Genomic DNA, 27052 nt, shown 5'->3' on the forward strand with positions numbered 1-27052 from the left:
TCTGTGAAGTTCAGAAGGAGTCCCACAGGCAGCTATGGTGAGTGTGTTTTAGAAGAATGAGTGGAGTCAGCAGACAAAAAGGAAAAAGGAACTGTCTGTGCAAAGTCGCCGAGTTCTCTAGGAAGAAGGCGGTGAGAAGAGAGGCTGTCTGGAGAGCAGGTGTGGGAAGGACTGTGCTTTGTGAAGAAAATAGGCTTTTATGCTGCAGTTGATGAGGGATCAGCAAAAGCTTTTAAGAGGAGAGACCACTTTTTTTTTTTTTTTGATCATTTAAAAAAATTTTTTTCTTTAGAGGAGAGACCACTTTAGAAAGAGTTCTCTGACTGCCGGCATGGCTAATGCATTGAGGGAAGGTGAGATTAGAGGGAGGGAACCATTTTTTGGGAGCTCCTCATTCATGCCCATGATAGTGTTGACAAAGAGGGACATACAGACTAGAAAGATGTTTTGGAGATAGAACAGGTGGGATTTTCTGCCTGGTTAGACGTGGAATCAAGGTTTGAGGCTAAAGTGTATAGCTAAGATCACTAGGAGAACTGTGATACCATTAAGCAAAGACTTATGCCCTGTAAAAACCATGATTTGCCTGAAACCTTCTCAAAACTGTAGTATGACTTCAACTGTATACTAGTTCCGTGACATCTGACATTTGTACTAAAGTTTGAACTTTCCAGAGCACTTCCTCTTGTTTGGCTGAATTAAATAATTTGTTTGAGGGATGAAAAAACTAAATGTAAGTGATCTGGCTAAATTTGTCTGGCTGGATTTAGGTGAAGTGGCACTAGACCTAACCTCCAGACTCCCTACTTTTAAATCAAATCCCAGATCTGATCACCTTGCACCCCATGCCCCTTGCTGTTTTTTCTATTCTGCATAAATGACCTTTGAATAGAAAGGGAAACTGGGAGCTTTGGAAAAGCCACAAAGAAATCTTGGAAACTTCTGTGGAGGAAGAGGCAGCCTGTGGAGGGGCAAAGAGGAGCAAATGACAGTGAGCATTCCAGGCCTTCCAGAGGTCAATGTTTGTATCACTCACAGTACAAAGACATCCCGGTGTATTAGTTCCCTATAAGCATCATCCATGCATATCATATTAGCCCTGAGTGATGAGGACTGAAAGGTGGGGAGGGGCCAGCTGGTAATCGCTGTGAATGGCCATTATAGTGGCCTCCACTTAGGACTGTTCCTGTGTTGCAGGAGAAAGAGTGGGCCAAATTTTTCCATTGCTAGTAGGAGTGAGGTTCTTGGGGTATCACTGGAATAAGCATTTTCAGAGGCCCCCATGGGAGAATGAGGTGTGGTAAAGACTCTATTTGTCTGCAGTTATATTCCTTGGGTTGCAAAGTCCCAGTTCCCTTAAGCAAGTCCTGAAAGAGGGGTAGCTTGGGGTTCAGCAGAGCTAGAAGCAGGGCCCGTGTCCAGAGCTTTTATTTCACAGTGTAGCATCAGGCATCCAGCTAGATTCAATCCATCAGTCCATTGTGTGGAGTCCACATGACCGTGAGCCATGTGGGTGAATGCAGGGGAAAGTGCCCCCTGCAATAGGAGAGCTGAGCCAGGAGCGTAGACAAGCGAGAGAGAGAGAGAGAGAGAGAGAGAGAGAGAGAGAGAGAGAGAGAGAGAGAGAGAGAGAGAGAGAGAGAGAGAGCGCACGCGCGCAATTCCTTTGTTCAGGAGTTTGTGTATTTATGTATCTCAGATATCGCACCTTTGTAGTGGCCACGACTATTCTGGCCACTGACTTGTTCCCAGGTGTGACTGAGAGGTGAGCATCCCCCTCCCTCCCATCCAGACCCTTCCCCCAGCAATCTACAAGGAGTAGACCTAGAGAGTGTTAACTGCAGCTTCCTGGAAAAGCTGTATAAATAGCATGCCTGTATTATCTAGTCTTTCCTTTACTCCTTTCCTGTTAAATAATAACCAGACTATTACAACAATATCACCTAGACCTCTCAGATCTGTTCAAAGGCTCCTGTGCAGCTTAATAATCAGCATTACCCTCAAAATCTGTCCCAAGGAAATTTTATCACAGAATAAGTAGATTTGTTGATTTACTGATTTGTTTGGTGAGATTATCCGTGCAGAAGCTTTGAAAATAAGCCTGTTCAGCCTGGCCAGTGGTTGAGCAACAACCCATGCACCAAGAGGTCACCAGTTCAATTCCTAGTCTGGGCACATGTCCAGGTTGTAGGCCCAGTCCCCAGAGGGGGGCATGCAGGAGGCAACCAATTGGTTGTTCTCTCTCATTGATGTTTCCATCTCTCTCTCCCTCTCCCTTCCCCTCTCTCTAAAAATCAATAAAGAAAAAAATTTTTTAAAGAAGCCTGTTCAATTTAAAGTGGAATCTCAACCTCAGTGAGCAGAGGAAATCTTGGCCTCAAGTCTTGCTCTTAGGTAAGAATAAAAGTTATCCTAATTTCCTAATTTTTTTATTATTTCTCTATTAGAAATAGTAGGGAGGGTCATTTTGCAATTATTCTCTGTCCATGTCGGAGATTGGGAAGAGGCAAAAGACCTCTGTCAGACAAGAGAGACATTTGTGGTGAGGAAGAGAGTTTTCATCTGCAGGGGTCACTACTGTCTGTTTCTAGGAGCCAAAGGGGCATTGGTTTTAGGGTGCCTCAAGAAAGAAAAAAAAATTCTTGATGAAAACTCCTCAGTGTACTCTTTTCCTTTAAGTCAGATGCGAGGCCTCGGAGGGGTAACAGGAGGGGTAACAATAACAGACTTGCCCTAGTGATAGCTCTCACTTGTGGCTGACTGACTTGGAAATGGTAGTTAAATAATTGTCCTTAGACACGATCGCTAATTCTACAGCCCTCATACTGCTGGGGACTTTCATTGATTATCTGTCTCCCTGCCTGGACTCCAAGCACCTGCCTCAGGAACTCATCTGATTTCAGCACGCTCCCTTGTCATCTAGAACTACAGTCAGCAGGCTCAGTAACTATTTGTGAAATAAATAAGCAGAATACTGATTTTAAAGAAAGTTCTTTAAAAAAAAACCAAACGTTTTTTTTCCCCTATTGTTTTTGTGTGGGGGGTGGTGGGGGTGGAAGAGAAATCCTTGTAGAAAAATGCACTCCCACACCCATAGGTGTGGTTTAAACAGAATTTGTTTAGTTTGTGACCCAACCTGAACCTGTGAGACTCCCACAGCTTTCAAACCTATCAAGGCAGCCAGTCTGTCAAGACCAGAGTGTTAGTGATAATCCCGTTTTATCCCTGAAAACCACTTTGAACATTTAAAAAAATCTCTACGCAGATTCAAATCCCTTACTTCTTGTTTTTTAGTCATAATTTGTTTCTGATTAACACATTTACAACTTTAAAAAAAATAAAATATTTATACTAAAATGATTCCTCATCTTAGGTGAGCTTGACCGATTCCTATTTGAGGTTTTAAAAATAAAATCATAAGATTTTCTAGCCTGTGCACTTCAAGTTTGATAAACAGAATAATAGGGAGAAAGAGTAGGTGGTTACCATGGTGACCACAGCATCTGATCTGTGTATCAACAGATACAGCAAGGAAACAGTGCCACACTAAACTGAATTACAATTATGATCAATAGTTGAGAGAGGAAATTTAAATGTCTGGGCTCCACTTAGCAACTGGTTAATCAATCTACACATGAAGATCATTGTCTGCACCTTGGCTTCACTTGCTATACTGTACCGATCAAAACAAAAGAAAACTGCAGCAGATATGAACATAAAGAGTCCTTAAGCATATTTGAAAAATGCTCTTAGGTAAGAATAAAAATTATCTTAATTTCCAAATTTTAGCTATTCATCCGGAAATATCAAGAAAAGCTTTAGACAAAGTCTTGATGTTGGCATTAGGAGACTTCCTAGCTCAAAAGAAATGAGGCCCGGCCGTTGTGGCTCAGTGGTTGAGCGTCGACCCATGCACCAAGAGGTCACTAGTTCGAATCCTGATCAGGGCACATGCCCAGGTTGTGGGCCCAATTCCCGGGGGTGTGGGGGTGCAGGAGGTTGCCAGTTGATGTTCTCTCTCATCGATGTCTCTATGTCTCTCTCCCTCTCTCTCCAAAAATCAATAAAGAAAAAAATATTTTAAAACATTTTTTAAAAAAGGAAATGAGAAGAGGGGTTGATGTCTCAGATTGGGGGTACCTAGTTTGTGACTTGGTGCGGCCACACAAGAAGGTGAAGTTAGGTCAGCTTCCCTAAACCATCTTTTTTGAATACTCCTCTCATCTCAAGGCTGCTGTGAGCAGGCATTTCCTGGCCTAGGGGAACTTGCAAATTCCAGTCTGCCAGCTGAAGAATTAAGTCTACAGTGTGAATAACTTTGTTTAGTCTCTTCTGCATTTTAAAAGAGGATACCAGACTAACACTTCAGTGTTGGAATTTCAAACACCAGCAGCTAACTAAAGGGCAATATGGGATTTGGGGGTAACAAGTCTTCCAGGCCCCCTTCATCAGGCACCCACCTCCTCTCGCTTTGCAGTGCTAAGGCCATTTTAGCTGAGAAGAGAAAGAAAAAGAGGTGAATAAAACAGTCAATATCTGTAAAGTGGTTTGCTATTGCTTTTAAAAGGGCAGATTGGAGAAAGTAATCCCATCTCTTCAAGTGGCCCTTTTGTGTTGCAAAGCATCTCAAACTAGTTGTGCCACTGGCCTGGGAACCTGGCTGCACCTGCTTCACTCCTGAGAGGCGTTGGCCACAGCTCAAGAGCTTCAGGAGTGTGTGTTGGCAGACGGAGTTTATACACCACACAACTCCGCCAGGAGGAGGGCAGAGGAGCTGAATTTGGGGAGCAGCTGAATTTGGGGAGCAGCTGCTATGCTGAAAACCTCTGGAAACTGGCTAAGGAGCTGTGGTGAGAACCTTGCTGCTTTTATCAGACCCACTTCTCTTGACAGACCAGTGGGGAACCGTTTCTCAGCACCCGCTGCTTGCAGGCATCTTCTTAAGGCTGCTGCTTTTCACGCCTGTTGCTACCTGTGTTCTGGGGGAACAGCAATCCATGAATGTCTCCTCCTTCCACCTCAGTGCAGCCCTGAAACCATGCTCTGAGTTTGACTCACCGCTGGCCTCTTCACAGCAAGCTGTCTCATGTGAGCCCTAGACTCTTGATACTGTGTATCACAGAGGGAGATTTGGGAATGCGAAATTCTTGCTGCTAACTTAAATGGATTCCAGAAATGCCTGGGTGCACATAGATTTCACATCAGATATTTGATGTACAAATAGCCAGAGCCAGAGCATAGTTCTAATGTGAGGAGGCAGGCTTACATGTCTGAAAGAAACAACAGATTTACAAGGTTGAGTCTTGCCTTCACTCAGTATAAGCTATGCAGCCTCGGGAAACCACTGAATTTGGCCTTCAGTTTTCTCATCTATAAAATGGGAATTACATTCTTTACTTAGTAAGGTTGTTTAGAAATTGGTAGTTGTATGCAGAAAGCTGGACTCTAAGGTCCTCTAGGGAACAGGGACTATGGTTACCTAATTTGGGGGCATATGATTAAGTATCCAGAAAAGATTACTTATGAACAATTGTAGTATAGTGGTTATTAAGAATGTTAGCTCAGATCCTTCAGCCTGACTTCGAAACCCACCTCCCTCATGGTTAGCTTAGTTAGCGTAATAACATAAGCCTGTTTCCACCATGGTAATAGGAGCAGTAACTCTTTCATGGATCTGTGGGAATTTAAAGACATAGTGTTTCATATGGAAAGCCCTGAGCATTGTACCTAAAACACAGTAAATACTCAGTGTTGGCTGTTGTTACTGTGAAGCAGGAATCTGACTGTGGAGCTAGACAGTTGGCCTCCCTATACTAAATTCACCTCATCTGATCTTTTCCCTGCAGAGATGGGACAGGAGAACCCCAAGGAGCCTCTCACCTTGACAACTGTGTTCCTAGGTGCATTCACATGCATATCACAGAGCCCCAAAGCTTTCTCAGAAAGAGCCATGAATTAAAACTTCAACATTTTGTGATGGAAAAACAACCCAACATAATATGCATTTTGGACTTAAAAACCATAGGCCGTGCATAAAGCCAGATGTTTCATTTCATATATTCTCATGACGGGGTTTCCAGAAGATATGCATTTTCACAGCCCCAGATGCTCCTTTGCGTGTCTGTGGCCTTGGGGACGTAGACATGTGCGTCCAAACACTTTGTGCTGGTTTTAGGAGACTTTATTCACACCAGTTGGCTGAAAGTGGTGCGTGTTAGCATTACTTGTTTCTGCGTTATTTTTGAGAAAGAACCTTACCCTGCGTCTCGGCAATGAACATGCATCTGGTATTACAACCGAGCTGCTGGCAGCCAGTTTAAAAACCAGCCCAGAGCCCTCCTTGCCCTGCCTCTGCGGAGAGGAAGTAGACTGGCTGGGCTGGGGAGATGTGTCCTCTTTTCAGACCTGGACGCCCTCCACCCCCAGTCTGGAGTTCCTTGTCTTCTCTAATCTCTCCATCCCCCCTACCAAATCTACTTCCCACAGCTTCTCTAAATCCTTGTGGGTTCTGTGAGCTTGGCTAGCACCCCCATTAACCATAGTCAAATGGTCCCAGGTCTTTAGAATTAATTTGTTGAATGTAAGAGGCCAAGAGAGTAGGGACTGCTTCTCTGGTGCCTGGCACACCATGCAGGCAGTCCTTGCTCTTTGCATGGCAGTGCGAGACCAACACAAACAACGACATCCTAGTAAACAGTGGGAAAAACTACCGTCCAAAGGGTTTGTCAAAACATTGTCAACTTCCTTTTTGTTGGCTATAAATGTATAGGAAATTGCAAAAAAAAAAAAATAGTAAAATGAATATTTGTTGATTACACTGTTACTTCAAATATGAGAAACATTAAGAATTAAAGTGTTTTATTTCTTTTTTAAAAGGAGTAGTTTACCCAATTTCTCAACTGTTATGAAAATAAATAAATGAATGAATGAATGAATGAATGAATGAATGAATAAATAAATAAATAAATAAATAAATAAATAAATAATAAAAAGAGTAGTTTAGCCGACCCGTGTGGCTCAGTGGTTGAGCGTTGACCCATGCACCAAAAGTTGCCAGTTCAATTTCCGGTCAGGGCACATGCTCAGGTTGTGGGCCTGATCCCCAGTGTGGGGCCTGCAGGAGGCAGCCAATCGATATTCTCACTCATGGATGTTTCTATCTTTCTCCCTCTCCTTTCCTCTCACTCTAAAATCAATAAAGAAAAAAATTTTTTAAAAAGAGTAGTTTGAATAGGGCTTGCCTTTTTCTTTTCTTTTCTTTTCTTTTTCCTTTTTCTTTCTACCACTCATGTAACTTACAACACTGAGCAAGCATCTTTACCGTGCCTTGGTGGATTGTCAGAGTCCTAAGTGTGGATCAGCTTTCAACCTGTTACCCTTGCCCTCTCGGTGTGATGAACTATCTCCAAGAGTTCCTTTAATGCAAAATTTTTGCCAGTGTTATTTCCTCTGGAACATTTTCATCCTTTTTGTCTCAACCAGTTAACTCACTTATGTTCATAAATGTCCCCTTACTAAACTCCCCTGACCGCCTCTCTGGGTTTCTCACAGGGTGGTACAGTCAGCATTTCCACAATCAGCTCTTCCTTCTTTAATTCTACTGTTCCACTTGAATTTCATTTTGTCCATGTTCTCTTTTTTGTTTCTACGCTGCACTTTCATCTCTGTGGGCAAATTCCCTCTTTGGATTACCCATTTTTATAAAAGGTTACATGGGGTTATCCTTGGGGGACAAGGAAGCAAACCGGCTGCATGCTTTGCTGCCTGTGTGTGACTCCTAGGAAGTGTGCTGTGACCCGTTATTGACAGAGTTTCAGAAGTGACGAGGTGAGCTCCTGATAATGATGTTCATCTGTTGTTATATAGTGATTTGGGGACTGAAGAGCTAGTAGAAAGTTTATACTTAATTCACTCGCTCATGGTTAGTGTACTGTGGTAACTGAAATTTAAATCATGTTGTCAGGGAACTGATGGTATTTAATTAAACCACAGTATAGAAATACATGCATATTGGAACCGTGCAAATTAAAAATTGCCCATGGTTAGTTGCTCAGTAATGTATGTCTGTAGAATGAATGGATGGATGCATACATTCACACCGATCTCGGTGTCCTGATAGCCTTGCCCACAACTGTCCACCTTCTCTTCCTTCCTATATCATATGTCCAAAATAGCAGGTAAAGGCATTTCTGCTAAAAACTGGCTTTGAACAAATAATTGAACTCTGAGCTTCATGTCTCATGTGCTAAAGGTCCAACTACTTCTTTTCTTATCAAAATCCTCCCTGGGTGCCCAGCTTCACTTCTAAAAGGAACTACTTGGATCAACAGATTTATACACTAAACGCTGAAGGGCCTGTCAGGCTCCCAGGGTAGTTTGATGTCTTCCCCTGAGATGGAGGATCAGAACTTGTGGACAGAAGAACAGAGGGGTGTTATGTTGGCAGTACTTCCCTGATCCTTTTCTCTCTGTTCTAAAATCCAGTAATTAAAAAAATAATAATAAGTGGAGAAGGTCTCGGGGAGGGACTCAAAGATAGTCCTGAACTTTACTTAGCCTTTGATCTGCAGGAGTGAATAGTCTAAATGGGCTACAAATCCTGGGGACAGGGAGCAGTGACAGAGGGGTGGGCGCCAGCACTGGTTTTGTCTGGTGTGGGTTCAGGGTTGGCTCTGTTGCTCCCTGGCTCAGTGAGCCTTCCCCAGTTACCGAAGCTCTCGGAAAGCCCTTTCTGCATCTGTAGCCTGCAGTCGTGATCTCTAAGCTTGTTGAGGGTCTTGAACAAGGTAAGGAATGCAATGCACTTAGGGTAGTATCTTTTCTATACTCAGAGCTTGGGAAACAGAAATGATTTTACTGAGACATAATTCAGGCGGATATCATTTTTCTCACAAAGCTCTCTTGTCCACAGTGGGCAGAGTTCTGGTCGCAGCATCAGAATGTGACATGCATGTGGAACTCAACCGAAGCTACCCACTCTGTTCAGAGAGGATGAAGGCTAGCACCTGTTATTTTCTCCACCTCCTTATTGATTGCCATTTGGTGATGGAGAAACTGCTTTCTCTTCTCCTTTGTAGAATCAGCCCCCTAAATTCCTCTGGGTGTGTTCAAAGGCATTTCCAAAGCTTTCAATAACATGACACTCAAGTCATAAAGTGGCAGGGCCCTGCTTGCTCTGCTGAAGTGCTGCCTCCCCTGGAATGAGCAGCTGCCCCAGCGCCATGCCCCTCTGGTTACCATGTGTCCCTGCAGCCATATGAACACACTTGGAGACTGTTGGAGTAATAGTCACTGCTGTGCTCAGCTGCTGACAGGGCCATGGCTCACAGTTCTGGCTGGGGGGGGGGGGGGCATTTACAGAGTGTAGATTCTTCCAGAGAGTCTGAATCAGTTGGTCTGGAGTGGAGCAGAGGCCCTGGCATTTTCAAAAACGTTCTTCAGAGGAGGAGGGAGCTGAGAAGGGCTGGTTTAGCACCTATAGGGGCCAGAACAAAAGGACAGAACTAGCCCAGCCGGTGTGGCTCGGTGGACTGAGTGTCGTCCCAAGGACTGAGAGGTCCCAGTTCGATTTCAGGTCAGGGCACACGCCCGTGTTTCGGGCTTGATCCCCAGTAGGCGGCGTGTAGGAAGCAGTGGATGGATGTTTCTCTCTCACATTGATGTTTCTATTTCTCTCTCCCTTCCTCTCTCTCTAGAAAATCAATAAAAACATGTTTTAAGAAAGGGAATAAAAAGGACAGAACTAGCCCTGGTTGCAGTTGTCCAGACAGGAATGTGACCTTCCCTGGCCTGGAGACGCCCTGGGAGGCACAAGCTGGCCTGATGGTGTGTAGGTGTTAGGACCTGGCTGCTGCTATTTCTTCTTACTCTGGGGCACTCAGATCCCACTGTCCTACTGAACTTTTGGTAACAGCCGCTGAACTGGCGTTGATTTCACTTCCCTCTATTAGCCTTCAGTCTACTCTCCACTCTGCCTACAAAGTCATCTTGCTAAAATGAGAATTCCATTGTTACTCCCCAACTTCTTGTTTCCTGCATGAGAAACTGTTTCTCTACCGGAACACAGTTCCTCCAATAGTAATACTATGACTTTCATACCTAACAGAAGATTTCTTTCTTTTTTTTTTTTTTTTTATTGATTTTGGAGAGAGAGATAGAAACAATGAGAGAGAACATTGATTGGTTGCCTCCAGCATGCCACTCACTGGGGATCTGGCCCACAACCTGGGCATGTGCCCTGACCAAGAATCAAACCAGTGACCTCTTGGTGTATGGGTCGATGCTCAACCCCTGAGCCACACTAGCTGGGCAACAGAAGATGTCTTTATTTGACAGTGTAGTCTTTGTTAGATCCTCTGCTGGGTGTTTTCCATATGTTTGACAAACTCTCAATGGCCCTAGCAGCCCAGTTCTGAGACCAGAGACTTCTCTGCCTGGCACTGCCCAACAGCAGAGCGAGGTGTCCTTTCCTCCGCCCTTTCCTCCAGGCCCCTACAGCACAAAGAATCTAGCCTGTTTACTATCTATCTGTCTTCCCAACGGCAAGTGCTGCATTTGCCTTTGTAATCCCTTGAGCAGAATGGGCCACTGGCTGTCAGAAGCCACCAGGGGGACGAGGGAGCCAGTTTGAGGCTCCCTCATCTTCACTCTTAAAGAAACACCTGCATTCAGATGATTCATTTGACAGTGGATCCATAGCCCTAATGGTGTCATTTGTAAGTTACTTAGGCACAGAAAAGATGTATTCCAAAGGCTCCGCCTTTACACACAGCCGTGTGATGTGGCACCTGGCTCCCTGGGCATTCCAAGTAGGACTGCCTACCTTTCTGTGCTCATCAGACCAGACCTCCCACCACAGCTGCCACCTCACTGGGCTCACTTTGTTACCAGGGAAAGCTGAACTGCTTACCTCATCTGCATGCAGGGTATTCACCAACAAAGGGCAGCCAAACAGGGCTATGTATTTTTTCGTCTTTCTTTGGACCCTGTGTTTTTACAGGCAGACATTGTAATCAGCTGTCATGATAGCTATAATCAATTAGCTTATGGGCTGGGTTTTTTTGTTTTTTTGTGGGTTTTTTTTTTTTCCCCCATCTGGACTAATTGAATAATGGCTTTGTTTTTATTTTTACCTTCCCCTCTCCACTCATTTTCCCACTGTTACTATTGAACCATATGACTAAGACCTTACAAAACCTTCAGCTGCTCCTCCTTTAATCTATTAATCTTCAGAAAGATTTGCATCTGCATTACTATCTAGGATTTATTTATTTGAAAAATATATGTGTGGCTCAGTTGGTTGAGCGTCATCCTGTGCACTGAAAGGTTGCTGGTTGGATTCTCCATCAGGGCACATGCCCCGGTTACAGGTTCCATCTCCAATCTGGGGTGAGGGGTTGTGTGCAAGAGGCAGCCAATTGACGTTTTCCTCTCCCTCTAAAAAAAAAAGAAAGGAAGAAAAATACGTGTGAGTGCTCTTTTGTTAAAGTGAAAAGCAAAACTTTAACTCACCCAAGTTAGGTGAGTTAAGATTTAAATGTAAAATTGCAGAGGATTGCTTTTATTCTGTTTGTATTAGCACAGCTGTTGTTGGGAGCTGGCTCTGTAAATTATGTCCTCTGTAGCTTCAAAGGAAAAAACAGCTAGGACTTCTTAATATTGAAAGGTACCTTGAGCTTCCTTGAAAAGATAGGCACTCCATTTCACTGAAGAAATGTAAGCGGAGTGTAAGATCAGTAGAATTGAGAGAGGTGGAGGGTAATAGAAAATATGTTCCTTTTGAAGCTGAGATCTCTCTTCAGTAAGCCACAGGCAGTGGTTGGCAGAGCACGTGTAAGAGCTAGACAGTCATTGCAGCAATGTTTTCATGTCTACACAGCTCCAGATCCTAAGCTAGAGACAAAAAGTAAGACATAGCCCTTGCTGCAAGGGGTTAAAGTCTAATAGAAAAAGAAAGATTTGTTTTTAAAAACAACACACTAGCCCTGGCCGGTTTGGGTCAGCGGTTACGCAGTCCAGAGAGACCCGGGTTCAGTTCTCGCTAAGGGCATGTACCTTGGTTGCAGTTTGTCCCCAGCCCTGGTTGGGGTGGTATGGGTGGCAGCCACTCAATGTGTCTCTCTCACATTGATGTTTCTCTCTTTCTCTTTCTCCTTCTCTGTCTAAAGATAAATGCAAAAATGTCCTTGGTGAGAATTAAATAAATATCAATTAATTAATAAAAATAAATAAAAACAACATAATAACACATTCATTATGGTGTGAAGGAAGTGTGTACAATGGGGCAAAAGGGAAAAAGGGGGGCTGGGGGATCCCTTTTACAAAACCTTCTGTTATGTGCTCAAGAGGAAATAATTCCTGACTTTGTCTTTAGGTTTCTATCTACAAAATGGGTACAGTCTTGTGCCAGTGATCTACTTCTTTTGGGCATGCACGTTGAAGAGCATTTGGAAAGGACTTTGAACAGTGCACTCCCCCAAAGATAGCTATTAAATAAATTCCATGTTAAAAACGTAGTATATCTAACACAACGCTCATTGAACTATTAATAAAATTTTATCACCAGCTCCTATAAAAATTACCGCAGGGCCCTGAAGTTCTTGTAGAAATTAAAAACTAAGCAACTGGTATTTTTTTTTTTTTTTTTTTTAATCCTCACCCGAGGACATTTTTTCATTTTTTTTTTTTTGTTCAGATAGAGCAGGAGGGAGAGAGAGGAACAGAGAGAGAGAGAGAAACATCGATGTGAAAGGAACACATCGAGTGGCTGCCACCCGCACAACCGACCAGGGCCGGGGACAAACTGCAACCGAGGTGCGGGAACCGAACCCGGGTCTCTCTGGACCGCAGGCCGACGCTCTAACCGCTGAACCAAACCGGCCAGGGCTAAGCAACTGGTATTAATTCCACTGGTTAGGTAAGGAAAGCCAGGACACAAGGGTAAGAGACCTAACCTAAGCCTTGGGTCAAGGAGCCTGGACACGCTGCCAGGGCTGCTGGCTTCCTTGTAATTTTTTTCTTGAATACTCACCTGAGGATATTTTCCATTAATTTTAAGATAGAGTGGGAGGGAGAGTGAGAGAGAGAGAGGGAGAGAGAGAGAAACATCCATGTGAGAGAGACACATCAATTGGTTGCCTCCTGTGCAACCCCAACCAGGGCCAGGGATCAGACTGCAACTGAGGTATGTGCCCTTGACAGAAACTGAACCTGTGACTCTAACTGCTGAGCCAAACCAGCCAGGGCCTTGTAATTATTTTTAATGTCTTTATGCTTGAGGCTCTGACTATGGATTTATTGATGTGTAGTTTTCTTCTTTATGGAATTAAAATAAACAAAAACCCCACAAACAAAAACTGTGCTCCCTCCTCTGGAGATAAGACGCTTTGCATGAAGTTTAAAAATGTATTCAGCATAGCTTTATTGAGCACCTGCTATATGCTAGGCATGTTGCTAGGTACTGAGAAACATGGCAGACATGGTCTCCATCCTCACAGAGCTTAGAATCCAGTTATGGGGCCATTGTGATGCAGTGTGATCAGTACTATGGGAGTCTTTTAGGCTGCAGAGGGAGGAACCCAACTCAGCTTGATGATACAATCATAGAAGCTCCCTGGAAGAAGTGTGGAAGCTCGGATGTGAAATTGCACGAAATGAGCCCTGATGAGTGGAAAGGAAGAACACTAAGTAGAAGGAGCTCTCAGCCTGTCTGTCCCAGGAAGCAAAAGCAGTTCAGTAGGTTGGAGCTTGGACCCATATCTGAGGGAGCCTGGATTGCTGAGGACCACCCAGGTGGCAGAGGAACTTTATGCCTCCCTGGAGTTTGATTTTCTGGAGGCTGTGGGGCCAGTTAAATGGTTTTAAGCAGGATAGTGACAGGATCAATTTTGCCATTGGGAAAAAAATTATTTATCTCTGCTGTGAACAGAATGGATAGGAGGAAGGACAATCCTTAAGAAAACAGGGATGAAGGTTGTCACTATAAAGGATAGAGACATCAGATGTAGGCCTCAGCTGGGTGCTCTCGCTACCCTCTTCTGTGTGGAACACTATTAGGATTATACTCATGGTCCTCCCCAGACTTTCTGAATACAAAGATTCCCTTTATAAGGACCTGAGAATGACAGTATTTTTAGATTTTGTTGGTAGTGATAACCTTAATGATACAGTGATACATTGAATTAAACTTAATGTATATTTAATTACAGTGCAACCTATGTACATTTAACATTTAGTAGGACATGTATGTTGGAGACATTACTGATTTAGTCTATGCAATGTTTGGCGCCTGGTAGATTTGAGGATTCTTTGCCAAAATACCAGGGAGTCCAGGAGCTTTTGATCCTCACATTTGAACCAGAGGATTTAGCATTGTAATTATCAGCAATTAGTATGTTAAATAACCCTTTTCAAAGTGATTTTGGGCAAATCACTTAATCTCTAGTAGTCTGTTTTCTTGTCTGTGAAATGGGAATATCTATCACAGGAGTTAAGTCACTTATTGAAGTAGAAAATGGATGCTAAAAACTTGATAACTTTCAATAGACTGTCTTCCCACCATAGCTTCTTTTCCTGTTACCCTTTATCTTTTTTTCCTCCCTATTTCCCTTGCATCTGTCTACATGTTAATTCTCTGTTTCCCTTTCCTTTATTTCTCATCTCTTTTCCTCCATCTTCGGAGAATATTAAACTGATATCTTTTAGGGTTTATACTGCTACATTTGTGTTTCCTTTTCTTAATTTAAACTGTAACCCTTTATGTTTTGTTAAGAAATTGCTTAGGAGTCAAGGTGCTCTGTACCTGTGAACCTTTGTAGAAAAACACTTCACAGTCACACATCATTGATCTAATAGTACATATATTTCAGGTCCACTCTGGCAACTCTACTTACCCCACACTCTCTTGATACTCTAGAGATGAATCATCCACCCAACGCCCTACTTAAAAGACATCTGTGTTCCTAGCTAGTGCTCTTCATCCTTGCACATTCTCAAGTGCTCTGGCTAATGCTCTGTGCCCATTGAAAACAGTGATGTCAAGTCTCCTGGGATCCAGCCAGCAGTTGGGGAAGCAGGTGCAGAATTACAGAAGGTGCAGGTGGCATAGTGCAGCCATGGAGAGAGAGCTTGCTAACATGTTTCTTAGAATGTATCCATCTCTGGTTTTTAAAGCAGACTTACCATTGCATATTAAAATCTACAATAAAAGCTTAATGAATAAAACTGGAATAATTTCTCTTCTGAAAATACCTTGCTTGTGCTGAGATACCAAGTAGCCAAACCCTTTGGCCTAAGCTTTCACAATCTGGTTTCCATCATCCTATTTTCTTCCTGCAGGCTGCTCTTGTGGGCACGTGAACCCAACATGTAAATATTTTCTTCAGCCTTCTCCTGAAAAATACTTTCACATACCAGTCCTCAAGTGCTTGTGTGTCTGTTCTTTATCTACGCTGGACATCCCTCTCTTATGCAAACCTCACCCTTTATGCCAGTCTCAGTTCTCGGGAGCTGGAATTCCTAGGTTAAAATGCTGCCCTAAGAGATGTGATCTCATTACCTTCTTTGGACAATTTTCTTATCAGTAAGGAGACAGGTAAGATCTTAAAGGTGGTTAAAACAATTAAAGTAGAAAAACTGCTTGAAAGCATTGTGTAACTATTATGATAATTTTGCCTAGTATATTTAATTATCACTTCCTTTCTATATGGCACTTTAGTTTATAATTAAACATATTTAGTAGACACTAAATTTTTAAAAGTAAGGATGTATACATTCTATATCAGGGCTTCTCAAATGTTAACACGCATAAGAATTATCTCGGGATCCTATCAAAATGCAGATTCTGATTCAGCAGCTCTGAGATGGGCCTTGAGCTTCTCTGTTTCTAACAAGCTCCCAGGTGAGCATCTGCTGCTGCTGCTTGTCCATGGACCACACTTGGATTAGCAAGACTTCGTGTACCCCAGATATAAAGTTGTGTGATGAAAACACCCACGCTCTTAGTTTGCCCTCCGTGGCTGGGGTGTAGACATGGTGTTTGCACCCAGTGACCTTCTTCTTGGTGTCCAAGGACGTTCTTCTGCCTACAACTTCCTTCACAACTCCAAAAGCTATCTACGTGGTCAAAAGCATTTACTTCAACTGGGATGTCAAAAGCATTTACTTCAGAATAAACAGAAAATTCACCAGGAAACTTGTAGAGCTCCCACAGGGTGAACTTTTATCTACCTTGAGATGCCTGCTACTTGATGACGGCAAAATGACTCACCTGACATCAAGGCACAGGGGGACGTCATCTTGTTACCTGAGAAGATCTTTTTTTGTACCAAGTGGTGCCGCAGAGGCATCTCCATGAGGGGCAATGCAGAGAGGCTGCTTCTCTGACTTAGTCTCAGCAGTGCAGAGCCGCTGCTACTGACCCTAGTGGTCATGGCGTCTGCAGACCCTGTCCCACGCGATTTTCCCTTGAAACAGTTTATCCTAGACTTCATTTGACAAGTGATGAGTCGTCGTCTTCTTCGTCTAATTTTTCTCATGCACAAGACGAAAAGAATGTACACCTGATCTTAATTGCACACTGTGATTGCACAGTGCAATAAGGGAGTTCATGTGGGAGGTGACTGTGGATGTCATGCCTGTATAGTCAGGCCTACTCGGGCTCAGGTTGTGTGAGACCGGTGGCATGTTACCTAACCTAAGCCTTGGGTTTTGCACTTGTCAAAGGAGGCTGTGAAAATAAAAGAGATGGTCCATGTTAAATGTTTAACACAGACCCCCGCAGACAGCTAGTGCTCCACACATATTAGCTATGTTTATTACATTATCAATGATAGGTATAAGCATATTTACGTTACTGTGACACTTTATTAATACTACACTTTAGGTTTTTAATCACAATAAAAGTACATAATATTAAATTTTCCATCTTAATCATTTTGAAACATACATTTAAGTAATGAAAAGTATACTCATATTGTGCAACAGATCTCTAGAACCTTTTCATTTTGCAACACAGAAATTTAACACCACCCCCTTTTTTCCAGCCTTTTAAATTTTAGTTTTATTTCTTGAATATATTGATATGAACCCCCTCCTTATGCCCTCAGCTCCCTGTCACTACTGAATAAACACATAGAATTTGAAGTTAGAAAATTTCTGTACAAGACTAAGCCCTGAATTATGCTAACTACAAGAAGGTCCCTGTACCAATTATAAGCTTTGATTCCATCATCCACATCTGCACATAGGTACATGAATATGAACTGTATAGTATTGGTAATCAGTCTCTGATTACCCCCTACTTCTTCCTGTACCCCTCCTCTGTGTTTCTAAAAGATATCCATTTTAGCACTTGACATGTTCTACAGAAATCATCTGCTTTATGTGTCTTCCCTTGAGTAGATGGAAAATATCTTGTGGGCTGGGATTAGGTGTTAATTCAAACCTAATTTTGCAGGTGTGAAACCGAACAGTTCAGGACAATATATTCACCTCATTATTCTTCTCTTATTTGCTCCCTAGAGCCCTGTTTTCATCATGTTATGTTTTCCCTTTGTTTAACACCCTTCTCTGAAACCTTTGGCAAAGTGCCTATGCACAACAGTAACTGGTAAGGAGGAACAGACCATGCCAGTGAAGTATGGACAGCAATCCGGTAAAGTTAGAAAGGGTTTGGAAAAAGAAAGGCTGGTGGGAATTTTAGATTGTATCTCTCCTTTCAATGACTACCTAGTTATGCTTGGGACCTTCTTTTTCCTGCTTCTCCTGCCAAGTACCGAGAGAGGTCAAGAGCCATCTTGTTACCTTCCAAACGATTTGGGGCAGATTACTTCCAGGTACAACAAGTTCTGCTTCTGGGGAACTGTATTGACAGTTTGTTTAGAGAGCCAAGGTTCACCTTCTGAAGCAGAAGCCAAGATAGTTATGTAACCTCAAATTCTTTGTTGAAAAAAAAAATCGCCACAGATGCTCAGAAAGCTAAATTAAACTTGCAGCTCAGCCTCGAAGCATCATGGGCAGTCTAAAGAATATTACCAACACCAGGGTGGTAATTCTAATGATGCCGAACGAAACACTGTATTCATCTTCCAGCCAGGGTGATTTAAAAGTCTGCCAGATTAGCTGGCCAGGAAGCCTGCTGAGGTTGAGTTTAACTTTACAATGTGGTTTGTTGCTTAATGAGCAATCTTGTTAAAAATAAAATTGTTTCACAAAATTTGTTCATATGCACTTCTGATTTGAGAACTTTTTTTTCCCCTCTCAGGAAGACTTTTCCTTGATGAAGGATGCATGACCCAGATTGAAGGGGGAGGGGGCTAATAGAATGACCATTACTGGCAGCTACCCCAGTGCTCACACTCATCTCTTACCTCTCTGGAAGGGCAGTGGTTGGGTACGGGCCAGACTCTAGCGCTCTGCCTGTCCTCCCAGGAACTCATCAGGTGAAGTCAGGGAGATGGGCACCAGCAACCTCGTATTAGAAACTGTAAAAACAGACTCAGACACAAGAAATAATTTGTCCAAGGTCATTCAGCTAGTTTGTGAAAGAGATGGGATGCAAATCAGTTCTTTCCAACATGACCCAAAGAGAGTGCCCACTATTCCCACAACGCCTTGGGCATTGGCCTTCAGCCACCCAATTCCTCTCTCAGAAACTGGGGTCTACCTCCTATCAAACGTTGGCTCAAAAATAGATACCTAAATCTTCAGAATCTAGACTCATTTTATAATTAAATATCACTAATTAACCAAGTGTTTTAAGAAGAGATATAGTTATATAATAAAAACAAGACAGGGAATATTGCAAAGTAAATTTTTACCATAGTATAAAGTATATTAATGGGGGGGTATATGTGTTCAAATATTTCTTTTAAATATTGTGATCATATTAAGAGTAAGTCCCAAATTTCTGGCCTTGTTTTATGGCAGCACACCTTGCACAGGTTATACAGCTGTTGCTCCTCCTTGTCCATAGTCGGAATTCAGGGCTCTATTTCCTTCCTGCCAGATGTTAGTTAGCAACCTGTGATGCATTTACTCATTTTCAGTGTGTGGGCTGATGAATCTTGCCGAAAGCAAATGTGGCTCACGGCTTTATTTAACATTCAACAAGTATTTATTGAGCACCTGATACTGTCCATCTTCTAGATACTTTATGTTCTAGAGCTTTCCCCATAGGTACCACAGTGGACATTCCAAAACTCATTGCATCTAGTTTAGGAACTCCAAATATAAACACTAACAGCATACATTTTTTAATAATGATAACAATAGCTAATATGTATTGCCTTTTTGCCATATGTTAGGCTCTGATGATGAATACTTTTATGTACATCTCATGTGATCTTCACAGTAACCCCATGATGGACACGCAATTAGTATCACATGTTTTTACAGATGGGGAGGAAACCTTGGCTTAGAAAAATTAGTACATAGTTTACTCAAAATTGTGTAGCTAGTAAGGCTGTCAATAGGTCAAAGATGAGGCTCTAACCCAGGCCCATTTGACAAAAAGTCCACATTCTTAACTTAGTTTAGCAGAAAGATATGAGGCTGAATGAAGAGATGGCACCACCTGTAGGGTTCCTCTAAGCCATCTGAGGGCATGAAAATAACAATAACTAACATTTGCTGAGCATGCAGAGAAACTTTGCACACATTTTATCACTTAATCCTCAAAGTCATATGCTCAGCATATGTTCTGCCTTCCAGAAAATTCCATCCTGTTAGGGTCAACAAATATGCTGCATGCTGGGATGTAACAATGAATGAGACACAGTTTCTGCTCTCAAGGACAGCCTGCTTGGGGGAATAGACACTCATGTAGGCTCAACAAGCATTGTGTCTTGTTCAAGTTCATACAGGGCCAGGTATTGGTGAGCAAACGTAGTGAGGCAAAAAAACCTGCCCTCGAGGAACTCACACTCTGGTCAGAGGCGGATACAGAGATAGGAACTCCAAAGGGCAATGAGTTTCTACTTCTAATTTCCCATTTTGGAGACCTTTGCATGCTCAAGGCACTGAGAGAGACAGCCGTCTACGTGGGCTCCACAGCCAGTCCTCAGCTTCATCTTCAGGCCAACGTTTATCGATGACTTCAGACCACTTAGCTCCTTAAAACATGTTTCGCTGCATTGTAAAAAGAGGTGAACGTATAGTCTCCTTCATGGAGTCGACTTTGAGGATTAAGTGATAAAATGTGTGCAAAGTTTCTCTGCATGCTCAGCAAATGTTAGTTATTGTTATTTTCATGCCCTCAGATGGCTTAGAGGAACCCTACAGGTGGTGCCATCTCTTCATTCAGCCTCATATCTTTCTGCTAAACTAAGAAGGTGATGCTGCAACAACCAGCTTCATGCAGGTGTAACCAGACACCACCTGGCCTCAGCTGGCACATCTATCTCTGCTTTCTGCCCAGAATTCCACTCACCATTCTTGCATGCACAAAACTGGAAGTGCAAGGGCGTTGACTCCCTCTGTGGCAACTCTTGACAATTGAAGGTCTTGAGGCATGAGAGAACTGGTAGGTAGAGACTCCCATCCTCATCCTTTGGAGAGAGTTCTGAACTGCACATGGTTGCTCCTTAGAAGGTCCTAGAGAGATTGAGTCCCAGTTGTCCACAATAGTGAATAGTCTGACAACACACCCTTGTATTGCCTTTTCTTCTTCCAAGCTCTCTCCCCCTGGTTCTTCACTTCTCTTCCCTGGGATCACTGATCAAAATGAACTATACATGCAAGTCTTTGAATGAGTCTCTGATTTCCAGGGCATTGTGGAAGTTGGCTTGAGGGAATGAGAATTGGGGAGACTAAGAAATGGGCCATCTCACATGTTAGGATCTCTTCTGTTACATCTTCACTTAGTGGTCATAAGCCATTGCTTTAGTATGTCCTGCAAAAGGAATGCTTGTTCTCCAATCTGATGCGTAGATGCCTCTATATCCCTGGCAACTAGAATAATACCTGACATAGAATAAGAGCTGAATTTAGATTGTTGAATAAATTTTTAAGTGACGAAAATTCGTGTTTACATAATGGCTGAAAAATCTACCTTCCTTTGCCTTCCAAGCATTAGATCCAGTTTTCCATATAAAATAGTCTTTTTCTTTTCCATATAAAATAGTGCTTTTGAATTTGTGTGTTTTTTTCCATAAAGAAAATTTATTGCCAGGGGATCTGTTTTTTTAATGATGTACTTTAAAAATAATAATGGAAGTAAACAGGAAGTGTGACTGTTTCTACCTTACGTAATTGGTGTAGAAATTTTTTTTCTTGTGTTTACATAGTATTTTTAGAATGTTAGCAGTATGGAAAGTAAAGTAGATTTGGATTCAGAGGATCAGAAGTTTAGTCTGAAGAATTTACTATTTGAGGGACTTTAAGGCAAGATTGTTTTTTTCAGCTTATATTTTTTAAAAATAACATTCTTTTTCTGATTATGGCATTATGTGTTTATTGTTGAAACTTTGGAAGATACAGAAGCATGTTTTTAAAAAGAAAAGGAAAGTAAGGATAGAGAAAATGATCCATAATTTCTGCTACCCAGAGGTAATTACTGTTTGACATTTTAGCTTATTTTATTTCACTCCATTTCTATGCATAAAATATATAGGGTAGGATACATATATATATATTAAACATTTCTATCCTGGTTTATTTCCGTTACATTATAGAAAGGCATTTAGCAATATTATTTCACATGTTACATTATTTTTTAAGTCAACAAAATTTTTCATATTTTCAGATGCATTCTTTTCCATACTGCCACTGTCCATCAACGTTTTCCTTAGAAAATTAAATATTTTAAAAGAATATTTTATTGGTATTTTTCTAATTATATAAACAATGAGTGAAAAAGAAGAAGAAGCAGAAAGTAATAACCTATTGATTTTCTTGTAGGTCTTTATAACTTTTTTCTACATTTTATAAAATTGGAATTATATCATACACAGAACTTGAAACTTCCTTTTTATTTAATGATGTTTTGTAGGCATTTCCTCATGTCATTACTTTTTTTTTTTTTTTAGTAAAAGTTAATTTTAAAGAGAACTAGGATTCTATTATGTGGATATGACACTACTGGTTTAACTAATTTGCCATTATTAAGCCTTTAGGTCATTTCTGATTTTTTTTCTATTTAATTAATTTATTTATTTTTGTTACAGATGTTTCTCCTTTTTCCCTAACTGAAACCCCCCTCTCCCACCCTCCCTGCCCTGTCCCCAGCTTTGTTGTCATTTCTGATTTTTTTACTACTGTAAATAACATTGTCATGATAAGTGTTAGGTTCGTTTGTTATGGGTCATTTACGTTGGATGATGTGGTAGCTTTCATAGCTCCCCTCTGAAAACCAAAGCTTTTCATGATAGTTGGCATACAAAATATTTGAAGTATAAAATAATTTTCTTTGCTGAAATTTTCATGTGCACCATTCTATTAATGGTTGGCATTAAATATTATAACATTAGGTTTAAAAAGTGCGTCTTGTTTGTTGGTCACTGTTTTTTCCATCATTGGGTTACCAGGATCTAGATTATGGGATTTCTATGCAGTGTTAAGAGTGATTTCCTTTATAGTCAATCACAAGTGACCTTCATTATAAAACATTTGTGGACTACAGCAGTAATGAGCTTTCACCAGTTAAAGATATTGGGTTAAAAGGCAAGAGCATGTGGTTTTTCTAGGGTTATGTGAGAGTTCAGTCCTGTCTATGAAATGCTTGCATAGCACAGATGTACCATAGAGGATAATGTATTTTTCCCACTGGGGGCTGGATCGATCCATATTATAATTTATAGTGTATTTGGGAAGAACTGCAATTCCTTAGCAACAGAGTGCATTTGCTTTCTTTCCGTCACATCGTCTCCCAAGTACATCTGTATGGACTACAGAAAAAAATTGCTTGTATTTAGCCAGCCTCGGCTGCTAGCCCTTCTTTCTGCTCCAGCTCTAGAGACCTGAGGTAACTTGAAAACTTGTGAAAGGATATGCTTTGGTGACTGTAGGTCCATGAAGCTCAGCCTAGCTAAGGGAAGCTTTTAGTCTGCTGAGAAAGAGAGAGAGAGATCAATGTCTGCAACCTCGGTTCAACACACAGGAATTACAGCTTTGTCTGTTCCAGCCCAGCCAGAGCATGGCACAGTTTAGAACTGCAAGCCAACCTGGCTTCCTCCACTGCTACCCACACCTGGCATCCTCCTGCCCTAATGGACTCAGATTTCTGTCTACTAGAGCTGCTGTCCAAATCACCTACTTTATTTTTACTGGTAGTAACAATAGCCGTCATTTGTGTCAGGCTTGGTTTAGATATTTGGCATTCGTTATTCCAGCCCATGAGGTAGATCAAATTCTACCTCTTTATAGATAAAGAAGTTGAAATTCACAAAGATTTTTAAAATTCCTAAGTTCACATCATTGTAAAGGAGAAGATATTTGAAACTGTGTCTTGATCCCCTCCATTTTACTACATTCCCTTTAACCAATACTGACACTTAATTCTTGTGTACTGAAGTGAACTACCTATTTAAGAGAAGATTCATAAGCAAGCGGGGAGGGGGGGGGAGAATTTGCTTATAAAGTCCTGATCCCAAGTCAACTCTGAGTAGGCAAAGAAGGGTAAGTTTCTGGCAAGACCAGACAAGATGTTCTTTCAACAGGCATCATGAAAGCCTGGCTAAGATAGGGCACAATTATCTTTCTTCCATAATAGTATGGAGCACTCTTGAGACATTCCCCTGGCAGACATTCCAGGGCTATTTCTCAGCTTCTAATTAAAGGAGTTGAGTTGTCAAACACACCAAATTACAGAAATTTTGTGTGTACTCAGCCCTATGCATTGAGCCTCCTGGCCCTCGCTGGCCTTCCCTCTCAGGCTGGCTATTCATCCCCTCGGGCCTGTTCATGGTATTCATCTTGCCCCTCCCTACCAGCGTCTCTGCCCCTGCTGTTGCTTCATCCTATCTGTCTTGCATGTATATGTTTTAAGCCCCACATCAAGCATCAGCTTCTCTAGGAAGCCCCTTCCTCCTCCTTGTAGCACCCTCTCTTTATGACCCCATATGGCTGGCACTGACTTCTCAAATATCCCCAATGCCATATTGCCTCCTTTGTTCACCTCCCCATGGGCTGAGAACTTCCTGTGCACAAGGACTGTGTCTCATTCTTGGATTTCCTTTGCCTAACCCCAAGCTTGACCTGAAATGGTTCTTAATCAATGATGGTTTAGTGAATGGATGAATGGATGAAAAGATAGATGATGATAAGGGCTAACATTTCCTGAACATCTACTATAGCCCAGGCACTGTACTAAGCATCTTAATGAAATACATTATCTCGTTCAAAAGGTAGCATTTTATTTACCCCTATTTTACTGATGGGAAAATTGGAGTTCAGCAAGGTTCAGTAAGTTGCCTAAAATTGCTTAACTAATGATTGATAGAACTAGGATTTGTCCTCAAATCTGCCTGCTTTCCTTTTGTAGACCTACTTAGAGGAAGCATCTAACAAAATCAAGACAGCCTGTTGTGTGCTATTTCCCCAACAAGGGCCTAAAATAGTACTTTTCTGTGTTCTAAACGCTATGTGTGTTTTAATCCTAAAGGAACTAAGAATTGGGGTCTTTATTTTCTCAGCTACTTAGCATGACCCTAAGTAAAACAGGGACTACTAGAGTGATTATTTGGGTTACAATATCTGAATACTTGTGATTAGTTGTATTTCCTACCTTTTGTATCTAATTATTAAATCTTCTTTTCCAGTGCAGCTGGAACAAAAAAAATGTAGATTATTAAATTTTGTGACTGTATAAAGGGTTCTATTTAGAACTAGATTCTTCAAAAATTATTTCCATTCCACTGTGGCATTTTTGATTAATGTATGCTTTAAGGACACTGAAGCTTTTTTTAGCAACACAGTGAAAGAAAGTGACATTTCATTGGCATCTGTTCATCTTTTCTCAGGTTTTGTTCTGAGGCATGCTTGTTTTTAAATCATTTCTAACTCTTGGCATCATGGACAGATCTGTGCTGTGTTGGAATTGCATGTCTCTACCTTTTCCCGCCCTTTGTTCACTGTGTTCAAGTTCCTGGGTGAAGGCTCTATCTTTATTTCTGGGTGGGCTTTTTGCCCTGAGTCCCTGGGACTAGGGCTGGATAACAGGATCAAACCAGGACATCATGGCCTTTCTGCTCCTTGAGCTTCAACGAGAGCCTCCTGCCACTTGTGTCCAGCTCTCTTTGGCCCTTGAGCAGAAAGTAGAGGCCAAGGATGCACTCCTTTGCACTCTCTTTCTCAAGAAGAGATGAGAATCCCCACAAATATGTAGTTAATGCTTGCTGTGCATCAGGCCCCATGCTAAGCTCTTTACATTATTCCATTTAATCTTCAAAACAACCTTAGGAAGTATGTACTAATTGTTAGCTTTAGTTTATTATTCAAAATAATTTAAATATTTTATTCTTATAAGGTATTTATTAAAAAGCTCTTTTCTCTCTTGTCCCCATTCACCTTATATATCTAAGCATTATTTTTAGTTTCGTTTTTTTGTTTGTTTTTTATTTTGGGGAGGGTGGTGCATCTTTCTGGAGTTTTCTTTGCAAATATAGCAAATCATGTACATATACATTCATTTTTTCTTTTAACTACTTTCTTCCACAGCAAAGGGAGCATCCTATACACTCTGTTCTGCACTGTTCTCCTTGCACTTATTGATATGTCTTGGAGATCTTTCTATGCCGATGCATAGAATGCTTCTTCATTTTTTTTTGCAATGTATGTAGTCGCCCAATGTAAAGTATGTCATAATTTTATTATGTTTCACTTTTAAAGATGAAACCAGGGCAGAGAAGGTTAAATAAGTTTCTTAAACTTAAGAGAAAGAAAAAACTCCCCCATGGGATCTAACTCTGAACCAGAGGTCACACAAATCTGAAGATTGTCTCACAAAGGCCACAGTGCTCCCCCCCGCCCCCCGGTTCAGCAGCCCCCTCTGTCTGCTGCTCCCTTTCATATCTCCGTCTTAGTAAGGCTCTGCTCAGAGTGGACTGCTTCAAGCAGAGCATTTTGATGTACTTTTTCTTTTCTCCATCCTTTTCAACCCACTGGACACATTTGGGGTCCTATCCCTCTGCTCATGTCTGTCTTTACTGGGACTCTTTAGATGTTTTCTCTAGACATTTTAGGAGTTGTTATTTGTGATAAGCTTTAGAAACTTGAGATTTGACTGCAGATCCCAAAGTTTCTGATGTTTATGTATATTCAGAACTTTTCCTCTGCCCTACTAGACTTCTATCTGCAGACTACTGTCCACCTGTCAAAGACCCAGCTATTGTTCAAGTAGCAAAAGCTACTGATATTTTTGGTCATCATTTATCAGCCCTCTGTCTGTCCACTCAATGGATCCCAGCTGGTTGGTTCTGAACTTTTGGTTACAGACTCTGACTTGACAACCACACTTCTGAAAGGCAACATAGGATGTGGTAAGGGTGAGATAATTCAGCGAAGGTTGCCAGAACTTGGCAAAAGCTCAGTAAAGATGATGATGATCTCATGTAATCTTTTAAAATCATGCGAACTATAAGTACACTTGTTATCCCTATTTTACAGTTGTGGAAACAGGATCAGCAAGGTTTGTGTTTTGCCAGAGCCTATACAGTCATTAAGTGACAGAGGTGAGATTCAAATCAATGTCTTTGCAGTGTTCCTTGTATTATACCATTAAATCTCATTCAGAGGAGACCCCTGCTACCAATAGCACGTTGAAGTACATAGTTAAAAAGACACTCTACATATAGCCCAGGTTCACTCACAAAATAATCTTACTATGAGAAAGGGTTTGTGATTGGCACAAGATTCTGCTATGTTCTTTAGTACATTACAATTATATTAAAATGAAACACCCACTCCTTCTGCAAATCCATCATCTTTTTTTTCAGTCTCAGAAATCTGTGAAACAAGTTTTTTAGCCAATTTTGGAAAGAACATTTCCCTTTCATTAATCCTAATTATAATATTAATAGTTACCATACTTGTTATACGCCAGGCATTGTAATAAGCA

The 27052-nt window shown here is 41.5% G+C and overlaps 1 protein-coding gene across 6 annotated transcripts in view; it reads left to right on the plus strand.

Annotated features, from left to right (window-relative positions):
• The window catches only part of DLG2 (discs large MAGUK scaffold protein 2), a 1351614-nt gene that overhangs the window by 1091047 nt on the left and 233515 nt on the right, over nt 1-27052 (plus strand). The window lies entirely within an intron of this gene.

This window comes from Molossus molossus, unplaced genomic scaffold, assembly GCF_014108415.1.
Source record: "Molossus molossus isolate mMolMol1 unplaced genomic scaffold, mMolMol1.p scaffold_m16_p_13, whole genome shotgun sequence".
Taxonomy (NCBI): Eukaryota; Metazoa; Chordata; class Mammalia; order Chiroptera; family Molossidae; genus Molossus; species Molossus molossus.